Source organism: Rhipicephalus sanguineus, chromosome 3, assembly GCF_013339695.2.
Source record: "Rhipicephalus sanguineus isolate Rsan-2018 chromosome 3, BIME_Rsan_1.4, whole genome shotgun sequence".
In the NCBI taxonomy this organism is placed as follows: domain Eukaryota; kingdom Metazoa; phylum Arthropoda; class Arachnida; order Ixodida; family Ixodidae; genus Rhipicephalus; species Rhipicephalus sanguineus.
Genome location: NC_051178.1, coordinates 58,223,522 through 58,240,233, shown reverse-complemented (window position 1 = coordinate 58,240,233; position 16,712 = coordinate 58,223,522). Strand labels below are relative to the sequence as shown.

Genomic DNA, 16,712 nt, shown 5'->3' with positions numbered 1-16,712 from the left:
ATGCTTTTTTTTGCTAAACGTCGATGACATGACAACAGATATAGCCATGCTGAAGGACCTTCCGTCCATGAAGGTGGTATTTACTAGTTATAACATGAAGTTGTGCTCTTCTGCAGCGGTAAAGAGACTTTTCTTGTTCGCAAGTCCTGTGCTAGGGCCGAACCGACACTGTCTAGAGAAAAGCCTGTTTGAGAAGCTCCAGTTTCTTTAGTGCAGCTAACAAAACATTCTTCTCAGCAAAACAGATCTTGTGTGCAATATAAATGTATACTTTTTGGTAATTAACTGGTTTTAAGCAATAAGCTTGACATGCAAGCTTCATTGCACTGCAAAATATGCTGCACCTAATGTCTGTCCGGGGTATCAGCATCCCCTCAAATGAAGAAGGTATTGCCGTAGCTGTATTCTTGTGATTGTGTTCCTGTATCTGTATTATGGGATACTTTTCTCATTTTGTTTTGCAAAAGCATCTCCGAAATATCCCGTTACGTCAAAGACAAATGTATCTCAGTATCTGTAGTTTAGACGTGCAGAACATTTATTTCGGTATCTGTATTCCGGTATACTTTCTGGGTATCTATGCCCAGCCCTGGTTTGACAGTCAAGCACACAACAAGCAGAACAAATACTGAAAAAAATACGTCGCAGAACTTTCTTGTAGGGACGTTTCCATGTACAGTGGCGGTCAAAATTTTGCGGACCACGGGAGCGCATGGCAGACAGCACCGAGGCGCCTTCTCACGGCTGCTTGCGAAGCTCTAGAGCGCACACTGCGCACGCACATCCTTGTTTACCTGCCGGCCTGCTCGTTCGCTCGCTTCAAGTGCGCGCGCGCCTTAAAGCCAGAGAAATCGCAAGGTGCCGCTTCTGCAGTCTCCACGGAAGCACCGATCGGTGATATCGCGACGAAAATATGTAACTTGTACTGGCAGTGCTCGGTGTGCGCTGCACTCTGCGCTTTGTTCCCAGACGCTTCGCAGCTTGGAAAATACGCTTTGCGTCAGTTTGTCTCAAATCGACATGTGTGATAAGACATATATAAGCAGCTTCCATTCGCAGAACTCATGCATGCTGCATTTTTTTTGTGTGGTGCTCGGTGCAACATCATGCGCCCGGTGATATGCGCTATAAAAGAAAAAACTTGGCATCGACCGGTTTGTAGCACAAACCTACAAGAAAAACCCACATGGGTTAAAAAATGAAGAAGAAAAATCTTGAAAGCTGACAAAAAATTTGTCCAGACCAGGACGAAGTTTTAGCCAAGTAGAAAAGTTTTCTTTTAGGCAAATCACTGGGGGCTTCCGCGGTGACTGCAGTAGCGGCACCTTGCACTTTCTCTGGCGTTTTGGTGCGCGCGCACTTGAAGCGAGCGAACGATCAGGCCGACAGGTAAACAAGGATGCGCGTGCGCAGTGCGCGCTCTAGAGCTTCGCAAGCAGCCGTGAGAAGGCGCCTCGGTGCTCTCTGCCACGCGCTCCCGTGGTCCGCAAAATTTTGACCGCCACTGTACCATTCCCACCTGTCAGCACAAAATGTGTCAAGAAATAGTTCTTGCTTCAGTCCGAATCAAGCGGTCGAGCAATGCTTTAGCTGGATATCACTGTGATCAACTGCTCGTGGTCGAGCGACGGACGATAAGGTTAGAATCCTGAATTTACGAAGGCGCAGCAGCTCAACACGTGAAGCACCGCAAGTGGGCATCGTTTTCATCATAATATCTGTGAATTGATGACGCGCACACACAACATGCATTGCACACAGGCACAACTAGACACTACAATGAAATAAAAGGGGAAAAAAATGCAACCAAAGTCGGGACGCGTGCTCCACTCAAACACGCCCGGTTCCATTGGCTACAAACGAACATTCAGAAAAGCTTGGTCGGGGCCACAACATTCGAACCACTCGAAGAGTCGCGGAGTCGCAGCCGTCCCACAGAACACTTCACGACAATCGTGGCATCAATTCGCGCGCAAAATCACAAACTAACTGCAGCCTTAATGAGCAGATACAGGCGCAGGCAAAATTAATGGTGGCGTCACAGATCACCTACACAAATTCGGCGGCGTTGTAAGCAATGAGAGATGGCAAAGCTATCATCATTATAAATATTTGCTTCGTAGGAAACGTACAGAGTTCTCTGTGGCCAAGCCTAGCCAAGCCATTGAATTTGAAACCAAAGCAACCAAAGGACGGGGGGTCTATGGGGGGGTCTGACAAGTTGACAACTTGACAACGTTTGAGAGCCATGTCCTCGGTCCAGTATTCGTGTTCATGGAGGTAGGAGAGCTCGTGTTCGGCGGCTGCCACTCTGAATATACACACCGGCAGCACGCTTCTCTATGCCACGACCATAGTTACTCTGTGCCACGACCATTTTTACCTCCATGGCCACGACCGCTCGGAACAAGCGTGCGCACGCATCGGCCGTAGAGAACGCGCGTTGTGCCTGCACTACCTGCACGTTTGCTGGGTGCAAAGTTTGCTGCGCATCGCCAACACGCTGGAAGCTCTCGTACGGCTTATGCTGGCGGCTGTCTTAGGGACGACAGTGCCTCTTCGAACCAACTTGAGGTCCTCCGTGCCAGCTTCACTGACGAATACGGAGCATGCCGGTGGGTGGAAGAATATGCCCTTCGAACGAACACATCCTGGAATGTGGATTTTTCCAAGTCAGCTGCAAGATGTGAAAGGTGCGTGGATTGATTCAGAAATATAGTGTAGCAAACGTTGTGCGACGTAGCCGCATTATCCTCGGAGGCGACGTGCTTGGGAGTTACGTCTAAGAGACCACCACTAAGTGCACGCGTCGACTGCTTAAGACATATCGAATAAGAAATGCCAAGGTTTGTTTCACTTGTACGTACTAGCTGCTATCCATTTACAACAACTTTGGCCGAAGTTCGCTGCAGCAGGCCCTTAACTGTGCTGTAACTGTGCTGTAGATGTTATAGTAAAGGGACCATATTCAGCAGACTCCGAAGCGGGACAGTGTGGGGCAGGGTTGCCGTTGGGTAGATTCGAAAAAGAGCCAGAATTCAAGCTAAAAGTAGCCAAAGTAGCCACATCTTTTAACCTTATCGCCAAACTTGTAGCCAAATGGCAGAAAAGCGGTATTATGAAAAGAGTTTTTATTATTGAACAATAAATACCATTTTGTGCCAGCAATAAAATAGCATACGAACACAGTTTTTTCTCCTCATGCTTGGTCTTCAAGCCATAAGAAAGTTGCGAATAAATGAACAATTACCTGCATACAGTCTATATAGAATAGAGTAATTGCCAGAGACAGAGTAAGATTGGAACATTCCAGCCAACCATTCAGTACATATATTAATCGTAAAAGCAGGTCGTCCTTGGAGTCTGCGACTTCAAGCACGACCAACTTCAAGAAGTGATATCTGCTCGAAGATGACCGGTCCAGCTTCATTTTGTATCGGATCTCTGGTTTTGTCAAGGTCACACGAGAACACACGGTGTGCGTCAGCACTACAAAACTGGCTCGTATAGCGTCGGCACCGATGGCGGGCAGCGTGAACAGCGTGCTAGCCACACGTATGCCAGCATGCGCGCAATTTCGTCAGTTTTGATCTGCCAAAAGGCGTACTTAAATTTCATCTTTAATTTGTAAGTTATATTTCCAATTTCCTAATTTTTATTTAAATTCTTAAAACCACCGAATTCTTGGCCGATCCCCCATAATGGGTGTGAGACACTGACTAGGCGAACAATAACTTCATCATTCAGTCTCGGCAGGCGCACCGCGCATTGCGTTCAGGTGCCTCGATGAGCACCAGACTCATGGCAGGGCTAGGACACGCGCATACACTGGCTGACGCGTCAGAAAAGCTTGGAAACAAAGGGTAGTCGTCAGGCTTGCTCGATATTTTATCTGCAGATAATGAGAAAAAATGGCTACTGAATGCGCTAAAATAGAGGTTCAAAGTAGCCAGAAAGTAGCCATGGCGCCAACCTGAAATTTTGGTCGCCAGACTGGGTTGTAAAGTAGCCAATTTGGCGCAAAGTAGCCACCAACGGCAACCCTGGTGTGGGGGTAGGTTGCGGAATGACGGAAGGAAAACATCTCACAGAAAATTCCACTTTTAACAGCGGAGTAATTTTTAGGCATGGAGTAAGTCCGGGTAGTGTACGCAGAAACCGAGTACAACAAGTGCGAGGGGAAGCGAAAACATTAGAGAGAGAGAGCAAGAGAAGCGATGGAGAGCGGTGGGGAAGGAGGTTAGAGCCTGGGGTGGGAGAGAGGAAAGTCTAGTGAAACGAGGAGTGCTGAGGCAAGGAGGGAGGCGAGCGTTAAGTGAAAACTCTGCTTGGTGAAGTGGAGAGCAGATGGGAAGTGGATAGGAGGAGGAGAATTAAACGCAATGAAATTTTGAGGTGGGATTTGAACCCGGGTAGCCCAGGTTCAAAGGCGAGCGTCGTAAACACTCTGCTATCCAGGTGTGGTAGCTGAACAAGCATTCATGGGAACTGTATGATTGCGTTGCTATGGGCGAGAGATCAAGAAAAAAATAGAGAGAAGGAGAAAACAGGATAGAAAGAATGAAAGACAGAAAGAAAGAGACAGAAAGTGAGAGAAAGAAATATAAAGATTGAGAAAGAAATGATGTTCAATAGGGTTGAGAGCTGGGCTAGTTAGTGACTGATCATTCTACCATATAGTGAAACCACCTCACCATACGCTATAATGATGAGTAAGAAAGAGATAGAACAAAAAAAAAAAGAAAGCAGATCACAGCCATGTATTGTAAAGGGGTGTGGTGGCCGGGCTAGCTGACTGCGACTATGAGTGGGCTTTCGGCCGAAAGTGGGACAAAACACCGTCCCGCAAGCAGGTTGGCGGGACAGTGGAACCCCAGCTGCAAAACCGGGACATGTCCCGCCTAAATCAGGACGTCTGGTCACTTTATATTATGGTAGCTTTATTATAGATTCTCCTGTCACAAGGTTAATTTACAGTAGCTGAAACTCATGCAAAACAGGATCAGGAACACTTTGTGCCTTCGTGCTGCAGTGCACATAGAATGGTGGATGATGATGATGAAGGCTGTTTTCCCCTTAGGGGCCGTTACACTTTGTTCACGAGTCGTTGAAACTCAGCTGGTGTGTTTGTCAAGGAAAACGTCATTCGTTCAAACTGTCTCATTTCATGTGGTGAAATCAGTGCAGTTTTGGGCTTGGCTTATACAATTTGTGCTTTGTTTAGCATGCTGTAGTCTATGCTGTTCTTGTCCATAACAAGCACTAGTGCTGGCATACTCAGAAGTTGTCTCAGTTGCTATCCCGAGGTCTTATGCACTATGTTGTGTAGTTCTATGTCCTCCTGCATTTGTCTTCTTCCAAAATGCTTGCTTCTTGGAACTTTGACGATATCCACTTTGAGGCACTCTGGTTCAGAATTGGTCATAGCAAAACATTGTTTGAATTCTTTTATTTTTTTCCCACCAACTTTGAGCCCTGGGCTGCTGTTACAGCACTTCCAACTTTCACTTCAGAGCAGTGGTGTAAATCATGGGGGGGGGGTCGCGGGGGACACTCCTTGCAAGTGTGCCCCCCACCCCCTCCCTCCTTGAATTTCGAACATATTTGAATTGCTTGACAGTTCAGCAGAGCGCACTTTGTGTAAAGCCAACACTGAAATCTGAAGCCCTTCCAGTGAGCAGAAATGAAGAAAAACAGTAAAAGCTGCCTGTCATTTCAAAAGGCATTGCAGAGCATGAACTTCCTAAAATTGTATGGGTTATCGCAAATATTTATTGTGCTGGGCTTTGAAATGCAGATTAAATGAGGAATTTCCGATCATCTACCATGAATTTATTTATGTCGACCATTTATTGGAAGCCATTGACAATGAAGTATGAATGCGATTGCTCGACTACAAATGTGTTATTTACAAAAAAAATCACCGGGGAAACTAAAAATTGCTTTACAAGAAACTTTCGAGGGGTAACTCGTGGGAGGCTATTTCTAACAGATATGCACAATGAGGAATGGAGCTGAAGTTGAAAAAAAGCTGTAGCTTTACACCTTATAAAAAATAAACTGCTGCATTTTCCTAAATGACATCAGCTACAAATATGCTAGAGCATATATTTATGAGTGTCACTTAGAAACTATCTTCACCATGCAACGTACGCTTATACTATTTATTGGCTGCTCAGTGCTGTTTTCCCTGATCAAGTGCCAACGCCCATGCACATTGTTTAATTTCAAAGCATGATTCTATTATTTGCATAATTACAATACAACCTATATTTATAAAAACAAAATAGCCACTATGGCAAGATGCGTGTCCCTCTTTGTGATTTTTCTAGATTTATGCCACTCACTGCTGAGGCCCATGCACATTGTTTTATTTCAAAGCATGATTCTATTATTTGCATAATCACAATACAACCTATATTTATAAAAACAAAATGGCCACCATGGCAAGATACGTGCCCCCCTTTGTGATTTTTCTAGATTTACGCCACTCACTGCTCAGAGTCAATGACAAGCTCCATTTCCTGCACTTCTTAATGCAAGCCATTCTTACCATGAATGGGAATGCTGGCCCAACCATTGTACTTATGGACGAACTGGTTCATCCTAACGGTTCCTCTTGTTCATCCTGGCTGGTTCATCCTAACGGTTCCTCTTGTTGGATAACAATCACTCGAGCACATTCGCATTGTGATTTTTCCTATTTTTATGTTAAGGATCTCATTGCATCCACGGTGTCTATAGTAGATGGGTCTTGTCACAGAGTCGCAAAGTAATCCAGATCACTGTGTCCTTTCAAGGCCTTGAAATATACTGAGTATGTGCAGCGCAATGGTACGAAGACAAGAGAAGACACACAAACGACATAGACTGGCGCTGTGTGTCTTCTCTTGTCTTCGTACCATTGCGCTGCACATACTCACTATATTTCAAGACATGTACCAACTCGCCCATCAACGGATCCTTCTTGATCCTTTCAAGGAACGGACTTTTCTCTAGCTCTCACTTGCAGTTTAGGCTGCTGTTTTAACAATTCTAAATGAGCAAAAAGGACAATCATTTTGGTGATAGAAACACAACGTGCTTCCCATTTTACCGTAAGTGACGAAGGGCAATTCAGCAAATATTCTGTCCACTAACATGTCGACACTTTGTGCACCATCCTTAACAACTATGACAGGAAGGTTCTTTGCCACAACACCATCTGGGCTGATCTTTGCCCTTCAGTGACTAAGTCTTCTGACTACTGGTACTTGTTTACTGCCAAAATTGTATAAAAGTGCAGGTTTACGCACAATCCTGATGCCGCTGCCGCACGCTGCTGACAACCACAACTGCCCATGCCAATGAGTCCTACCAGAGCATAGGTCAGCAAAAAAAGCGGAACTCACTCAGACTCACTCATGAAATATATTTTGCTTTTAGGGATCACTCAGACTCACCAAAATTTTCCTCATTCAGACTCACTCGGACTCACTCGCTGAAAATTTTCTCAACCGGACTCACTCGGACTCAAGCTCACCAAAATATTTCTCGCTCAGACTCACGGCTCAATCTGACTCTGAGTGAGTCGACTCGTGAGTCCATTAGTGTATAATTAACTTTTTCGACCATAGTTTCAATGCTCTTAAACATCAATATCTCATATAACTGATGTTCTACTTTGTGCTTTTTGATCTCATACCTTCAAATACGAATTATCAATGATTAAAATGCAGTAAGGACCTCTTTATTGAAAGAGATGGCTCACATGAGATATCTTTATCAAGAAATTCTGATGAAAGATTTTGCGAGGAGGAGGTCAAATTCCTCCCCTCGCCCACGTCTGTAGCTTACTCCTCTGATCAACAAATATTTATGAACGCTAGTGCTTTGAAGTATGTGTGAGTAGACGTGAGTATAAACGTGAGTCATATCAAAGCTGATAGTAATGCTGAAGTTGAGTAGATAGGACCATAGGTCGGCAAAACAATTTGGAGCTCACTCAGACTCACTCATGAAATATATTTTGCCCTTGGGGCTCACTTGGACTCAGACTCACCAAAATTTTCCTCATTCGGACTCACGAGTCACTGGAATTTTTCTCAACCAGACTCGCGAAAATAATACTCAGCCTGACTCCCTCAGACTCACGGCTCGATCTGAGTCTGAGTGAGTCTGAGTGAGTCGACTAATGAGTGAGTTTGCCGACCTATGTACCAGAGTGAAGTCATCTTTGAGAATTACTTGACCACCCTTAGTGCAACAACGTACTTCTTTGACGACATTGGACAAGTTATGTCGCGATGACTTGCATGATGATGCTAGCGTTCTCTCCCCTTGCAATGGGTTGTCATAGTTTTGTGACCAAAGCTCGCATAGCCACAATAAAAAGTATTTATAAAAATAATAACCGCTCATGAAACGGAAAGAAAACAAACAGTAGAAATTCTCTGGCTGTTGTGTTGCGTATGGTCAGTTGCTTGATAAATGTGTCATTTCAGTGGTCGCTTATGACAGTCATGGGCTATGTGTTCACAGATGTCACAGTTGTAGCACTTGCACTTACCGTGGTGGTTGATACAAGGTAATTCCAACCCTTAGAGTGTTCCCTGGTTTGCATTGATGGTGTTCTCTTTTGTTGTGGGTAGCAGGCCGACTGTGCTCCACATTCACTGTCGATATGTGTTTTTCATTGCTGGCTCCAAAGAGTTCCTGTCGTTCTCATTCGATGTGCTCATATTCAAAGATGATGTGAAGCAAGTCATTGCCGTCATGTGTCCTTACCAAGAGCATGAGGCCAAGCTCGTGAGACCTCAAACTGCGAAAACTTGTTCTTGTGCTTTGTGAAAGTCAAGTTTCACTTCAAAGCAAAGGTGTACCTTCAAGTGGAAGTGAGCAGTTGTGCTTCCATTTCATTGTTGCATGTACTTACATCCTCCGCCATCATTTGGGTACTCGCGTTTGACTCATAAATGTATGATGAAAACATTCCTTAAACTCTTCCCCTGCTGTGATGTAGGAAAATACTAGTCTTTGGTAGCTCCAACCAAATGATATTTTGCATAGCATTTATGCAACAGATCACCCTTGAAGTGCAATATTCTGCGTATGTTATCGATCCATTTGTGTGCCGAAGGAGCATTCTTGGTGCCATCAAAGGTGCTGATATTCTGACTGAGGTTGGGTATAATATCTAATGCTTGCACTGGTTGAGACTGTGTCGCGCCACGAACAATGAGTCATTTTAAACGTGCTGTAAATATTCTATCTTTGTCTGATTGTTCATGGAAAAGGTTGCGATCTGTGATCGTGTCACTGTGGCCAGCGTTCGTTTAGCCTCCACTGGTCTGTCTGACTCTTTTCGTGTGTTCCAATTAGAGATACAATTAGAGACCGTTCCCGTGTTTAGTCTTCCATGGCGACTAGATCCTACTTCTGAATTATGTCAACTTTGTTGCAGATGTAGGGCAAAAATCATTGTAGAACAACAATGGTTTAATAGAAGTTATGTAGCCCTGCAGACGAACTCCCAAGAGCACAGGAAAACCATGTTCATTGTCTACAGGCGCAACACATAAAGCAGTCTTCCCGAGGAAGGGCACTAGTGGTATGCTAATGTATGCATTGGCACTGAATGCCCAGGAATGTTCCCTGCAAAAAAAACTCAGCGTACTCATCAAGGCGCAATCGACAAAAGCACCAAGCCTTCTTCGGGCACTAATGCCACCCGAGTGACCGACATAAGCTGTTTTCTTCGCCAGCTCTGCTGTTTGGACTTTGCAGTGCCCAATAATCAGGGTGTTGTTGACTTAGAAGAATGCTGTGCTGTTATGTAGCTCAGCCACTTTTTTTTTTTTCAGGATGCTGTTTCACAAAATATGGCGCTGCAAGCAGTACGCCCGTGGCAAGGCGACTTGTGGGAACAAATGCGCTGCACGAATTGACATAAAAGTAAAAAAGACGAACAAGGGCACAAAGAAGAACGACACATTCCTTCGTGGGAGCAACCCACTGCCTGCCGTCATAAAAATCTGCCACCAGGAAGGCCACACACACAGCACCGAGTCAGCAGAGGCCCACCGTCGCCAGCTTCGCTGCCTTACACGAAGCGAACCTTTCTCCATTATTTTGAATGCGGCATGTCTCCGGTTGAAGCCATGAGGCTGCACAAAAGCGAGCTTTTGGCACAAGGAGGAGGAATCGCCTTGCTGGCCAATGCTGCCTTCAACCCAATGCCCTCTAGAGTGTACTGCTGGCACAGACTGTGGCGGGATGCCAAACTTGCAAAGATTTTGGGCCCACTTGAAGAGACTACTAAAAAGGTGGACAAGGAACAAGGTGAGTATGTGCTCCAAAACATCATACTGTTGTGACAGAGAAGTAGCAAAGAGCATGCTAATTACGGCTTTCTACTTGTTCAAGTCATTGCTTTCCGCACAAGCATACGATTATTCCAAAGCTGCCCTATATTTGGACCCTCGTGCATGCGAAACAGTTAAAGAAGCGAAACAGACTTGCTTTATCAGTTCTGCCACGTGTCATCGTATTGTTGAATGATCTTCCCAACTGTGATGATATTTTCAACTACGATAGATTCCATGAGAAACAAGTCTTGTAACACTTAGGTTGTCTTCATTGATCACTTTGATAAATTGACCTGTACTTTTAGAGTAATTAGGTCATATTTGTAATTGTGTAAATAGATTGCTTTATTGTTGTGCATATTTCAGTTATCTAGCTGTGGGTTCGTACTTCCATGTGATCCATACTTTATCTATGACCTCCTTAGCCTAAGCTCTAGCCAAAGCCTGTAAGGTATGCTGAATAAAAGAAGATACATAGGCATGAGGCACAAGCCCCCATTTGATCAAACCTGCATACAGCCTGTTTTTCTTGGCAAAAACAATCGGGCAGATTTGAACACAAAAACACTTGGTTCTGAGTTCATTCGAGGCGGCTTACAACTTAAAGTTGATATTTTACCGATTGAAGCAAGAATTTAAAAGTTAGCTAATTAAAGATAACTGATTAATTAGTACTCAGTAATGAAAAAAATACAGGTTGTAAGTACACACAACTAGCACTAATATATGGCAGGTACAACTTTTCTAGAGCCCACATTTTAGGGGCGAAGCTCCTCAGGGTGTGAGCCTGGCCCTCCTTTGTAGTATGTAGTATGTAGCCACGCATAGTGGAGTGTATCCACTCCATGTGATAAAGATGACAATGACCACTGATTCTATCCTTGGGAGCCTCCTCATTAGGCCACTGTCACCGGGATGTCTGTTCCGCTGTACAAAAATTCTTAATTGAATCAGGGCGGTTTTAATTCGGAATTTTAAATTAGCATTATGCATTTTTTCTAACTACTCTATAATTCATTAGTCATAGAAATCATATGTGGTCACTTCTACCTAAAATTAATCGTTTCTTGGCCAATCCCCCAGAGTGGGTGTCAGCCATGCATCAAGGAAATCATCATCATCATCATGACCATGAAGAATAAGCTCGTTCCAGTATAGTGGAATGTACCCACTACACGTGATAACGATGACGCTGATGACCATGAAGTATAAGCGCGTTCCATGACGATGACGACGACTGATGACCATGAAGAATAAGCGCGTTCAGTATAGTGGAATGTACCCACTACACGTGATAACGATGACGCTGATGACCATGAAGTATAAGCGCGTTCCATGACGATGACGACGACTGATGACCATGAAGAATAAGCGCGTTCCAGTATAGTGGAATGTACCCACTACACGTGATAACGATGACGCTGATGACCATGAAGTATAAGCGCGTTCCATGACGATGACGACGACTGATGACCATGAAGAATAAGCGCGTTCCAGTATAGTGGAATGTACCCACTACACGTGATAACGATGACGCTGATGACCATGAAGTATAAGCGCGTTCCATGACGATGACGACGACTGATGACCATGAAGAATAAGCGCGTTCCAGTATAGTGGAATGTACCCACTACACGTGATAACGATGACGCTGATGACCATGAAGTATAAGCGCGTTCCATGACGATGACGACGACTGATGACCATGAAGAATAAACGCGTTCCAGTATAGTGGAATGTACCCACTACACGTGATAACGATGACGCTGATGACCATGAAGTATAAGCGCGTTCCATGACGATGACGACGACTGATGACCATGAAGAATAAGCGCGTTCCAGTATAGTGGAATGTACCCACTACACGTGATAACGAGGACGCTGATGACCATGAAGTATAAGCGCGTTCCATGACGATGACGACGACTGATGACCATGAAGAATAAGCGCGTTCCAGTATAGTGGAATGTACCCACTACACGTGATAACGATGACGCTGATGACCATGAAGTATAAGCGCGTTCCATGACGATGACGACGACTGATGACCATGAAGAATAAGCGCGTTCCAGTATAGTGGAATGTACCCACTACACGTGATAACGAGGACGCTGATGACCATGAAGTATAAGCGTGTTGCAGACCACACATTCTCTTTCTGCCATGGATGAAAACAATCGTGAAGGCGCTCTCGCCCTCGAAAGGCAAAACGGCAACGTCGACAATAAACGTTCCCCTGAGCTTAGCATCATATATGAGGACCCCCGCGTTTGTGTGTCAGGTCTTTGTATGATGATCGAGTGGGCAAAATTTACGGGGATTGGCGGTTTACTAGATTACCTCCGGAGCTTCGCCCACTCATCATCATTCACTTCGTGGATATGGCGCGATTTTTTTTTGTAAAAATCTTGGTCCGAGTTAAGTAGGACACGCAATGTAACTTCGAATCTGTAATGAAAATTTGCAATGGGACCTGGTAAGGGGCCCCAAGAAAATTTTTACTTGTCGCTTTTTTTTTTCGTCATAGGCCAAGCCTTCAGCAGCCTAGAAAATGTACTGGTAAGCATGAGTGAGTCCTGAAGAATTAATTGCAACATGTTTTTAAAAGCAAGTTTTGGTTTCCACTTTACTCTGACATCACACCATAGTACGAGCTTCTCATCACGTGCTCGTGCGAGATATCGTGACATTTCCACTACCGCTCTGTCATCTTTCATGCTTTGCACATGTGCCAACAAGTGTGCAGTCAAAATGAACACACGAAATTGATCTACGCTTGCTTCATCTCCAGATCATGTGGGAATCTGTGGAACCTAAATCTGTTGTCTCCTGTTATGCTGGTGCAAGATTTCATGAGGTGCCATGGCGACAAATCGAAATAATAATGATCCCCTTGTCTTCTGATCAATTTAGACTATTTACTCGCGTACACACATGACAATAAAGTTCAAGTTCGATTTTGCGCACTTACTTTGCAGGCGTGCTGAACTATGATGACCACACGGCGAGAGCAGACAATCAAGAAAATGACGCGTAAGCAGCCATTTTATATGTTTCGGTACTTGACATCATCAGAACTAGGCATACTGGTCTGTGAAGTCACCAGAATTGTTATTGTAACGTGACGTCACGCTATTGTTGATATCAGTAGGTGCACAATGCGGAAATTAACCTTAATGTCAAAATATCTTAGCATTTCCTGAGCTTCCCACTTGCTCAGAGCCATCTCTACATACACGAGATTTGTATGGTGGAGTAAACTCAGCATCTAAAATTGGTGTCACTGTGCCTTTAAGAAGTATGAAAGTTCCAGTAACACGACATATTGATTAAAGAAGCTAAATTTGATCGTGAAATGCTGGACTGGGCATTATCAACATTACTCTCATGCAATGACAGAGAGCAATATTCATTGGTGCGTAATGGAAGGCCAGGAATGACAATTTGATTCACAAAAAATTGAAACTGGTCTGCTGCACACATTTTGTCTCATTGCAGCTGCACGTAATTGCATGTACAAGCCAGTGTGCCATGATGTCATGACACAGTCACCATTTCACCACTGATGATAACACTGGATGGTGATTTGCAGTGTCTGATGACATAAGGCATGATCAAAGAGCCATTTGTAGGTAATGTGGCAATGAGTTTAATTATAACATGTAATGTGGCTGTACAGAAGCTTTAAGACATTCACAGCATATTGTGTAGAATGTATATGCATTAATATTTCAATGGTGATTACTGACTGATGTGTGAGATGAATATAGAGATAACATGCATTGGGGGGGGGGGAATTTATAGCATCTAAAATGTTTCAGTATGAATAGCACTGCTGCCTCAACAAAACCTTTGAACACGAGTGTCTGGAGGCTTGTGTCGTACAAAAATGATAATATTGCAACAGCAGCCTCAGCACAAAGGCCGTACCATGAGACTCTCGGCCTTATGATGTGCAGTGAATATCATATAAAAAATTCAAAACTATCTAGCTGTCAAATAACAGTGGTATGCCTAGGAAAAAGGTGAGGATGCATAGGAATATCCAGTCTATCTGCTAGAGAAAAGTGCTTCTTCCTTTCAGCCTCCTGACACTCCGATGAGATGGGGAGAACGCTATAAGCATCACTGCACATTTAGAAGAGGTAAGAGGGTTCACCACTGGTCAACAGGCACAAGTCCATGCATTCGGTATGTCCTATTCTTAATTGGCAAAAGATTACTTTTTTGCGGCTCATTTAAGTATTCGATGGCGGATTTCGTGTGAGTGGATTTATGAAATGAAACTTATTGGAGATTTTGGCATTCCACATTGCCTGCCAATAGCTGCTGAGTTTTGGGTGCAGAAGAGGGTCACATCCATCAGAGTTTCCTTCAACATTTACAAGAGGGAACTGTGGCACTGTGTTCATCCAGCCACGTTTGGGAATGATGGGTAGAACATGCATTTGCCTAGTCTTTGTGCTTGCAGCGGCAAATGCACTTGTGGCTTTGTTTATTGTTACGTTTTTGGCTTTTGTTTAAGATCAAAGAAGAGCTCGTTGTGAACCTCGGGAGCTGATTTGAATTGGTCAGCCTAAAAGGGTCAAAGGTGGTAAAGTGCGACTGCTGAACTTTTGCTGAACTTCGTGAACGTCCTCTTGTGAAAAAGCAGCTGCAGGCCACATGGAGCTGAAAAAATAAAGCTTGGGCAAATCCATGGACTACCCATCATTCCCATGCTGGTTGAAACACCATACACTGCAGCTCCCACAGACGCTCGTGCCAGATTTTCCTCTAGTGTTTTATTAGGAAACTATGAAATCCATGACTGCGACAACTGCGGTAGCATTAATAGCTTTTGTTGCAGTGGATACGGTCATTACAACGGCAAGCACATTTCCTGGAATGCCTCTATGGCCAAACACCTTACATGTTATAGTTGTTTGCTTAATGTATATGCAGGGTGTCCCAAATATCACGCAGCACCATTTAAAAAAAAGAGAAACATCGTTATACTAAGCACAGCTAGTGCATATTGTTCCCAGTATACAGTAGTAGCCACTCCAATTTTTTCGTTAATAAGGTTTAGTTAATTAGTCCTAATTATATTTCTAACTCGACAAGTACTCACCTAATCATTAAAATGTCAATGAGGCATATGTTTGCATGCTCAAATGAGATCTAACTGTGCTATTTTAACTAATTATGTGCTCATTTTTTGCGGCTGATAAAGAAATCATGCGAAATATATGAAAGATCCAGTGCCTATATATACGCGGTGGCTGGTGAACGGTTGTGCAGAGCGAGCAGTCTGTTTTTTCAATCGAACATCGCGGCGTTGCGCAGGAGAGAATGAGGCGTGCGAGAGGGAGGGAGCGTAGGAGAGGAGAGAATGGGCAAGGGAACGCACATGCGCAGTGGGGGTGTGGACGCCATGGGAGAGATGGACAAAGCCCCCGCCTTAAGATGCATCGCATCTAAAAATAACCTGTGACTACATTCCCACCCGCAAAAGCTGGGAGCGTATTCTTGACTTGCTACCTCATAGTGATCCTGTTTGAGGGCACGGCACTGTGCGTGCTGCAGTCTAGTCACGTGTCATTTTTGAGATTTTGCGGGCTTTCTTTATTGGGGGGGGGGGCAAGAAAGCGAGTACGCTATTAGTATGTTGTTGAAAATAGCGCTGTTAGATGTCATCTGAACATGCCGACATGTGCCTCATTGACATTTTAATGATTGGGGGATTATTTGCTGAGTAAGAGACATAATTATGACTAATTAACTCAACCTCATTAACGAAAAAATTTGTACTGGTCACTACAGTATACTGGGAACAATATGCACTAGGTGTGCTTCGTGTAACGACGTTCATCTTTTTTTAAATCGTGCTGCGTGATATTTCGGAGGAGAGTATAGAAGAGTGTTCTTCGGCTACATAATTCTGTTTATTTGAGGACATAAAGGCATTTAAATGTGATTGTTTTTATAAGATATTGTTTATTGATACGTTTTGCAGCTGTTAGTAGTGCAAAGGCTTCAGTTGTAAAGGTACGTATTTCTGTGTGCAAGAAACAGCATGTTGAGAAGGAAGGATGCCAGCGTGTGACTTGAATGCATCAGTGCACGATTCTATATAGGAGCATTTCACTTCAAGAATGTGCTTTCCAGTATGCATGTCTAAAGGAAGCCCAGTTTCTAAATTAACGTGTCGCATTCTACAAGCTGCCATAGCCATGGTGATAGCACCATTGTACCAGTCATGAGATGTTACCAAAGGAGTCATAACCCAATTTAATAAGCGAAGCTTTTATGCCTGACAGGTTGGTGTTGTAGGTGTGACCGCGAGAAAACCTGGTGCCTGCAAGTTTACGGATGCACTAAGGC

General features: G+C 44.0%; 1 pseudogene; it reads left to right on the top strand.

Annotated features, from left to right (window-relative positions):
• Nucleotides 1-46: 46 nt before the first annotated feature.
• Nucleotides 47-15,012, top strand: LOC119385496 (uncharacterized; annotated as a pseudogene).
• Nucleotides 15,013-16,712: the final 1,700 nt, after the last annotated feature.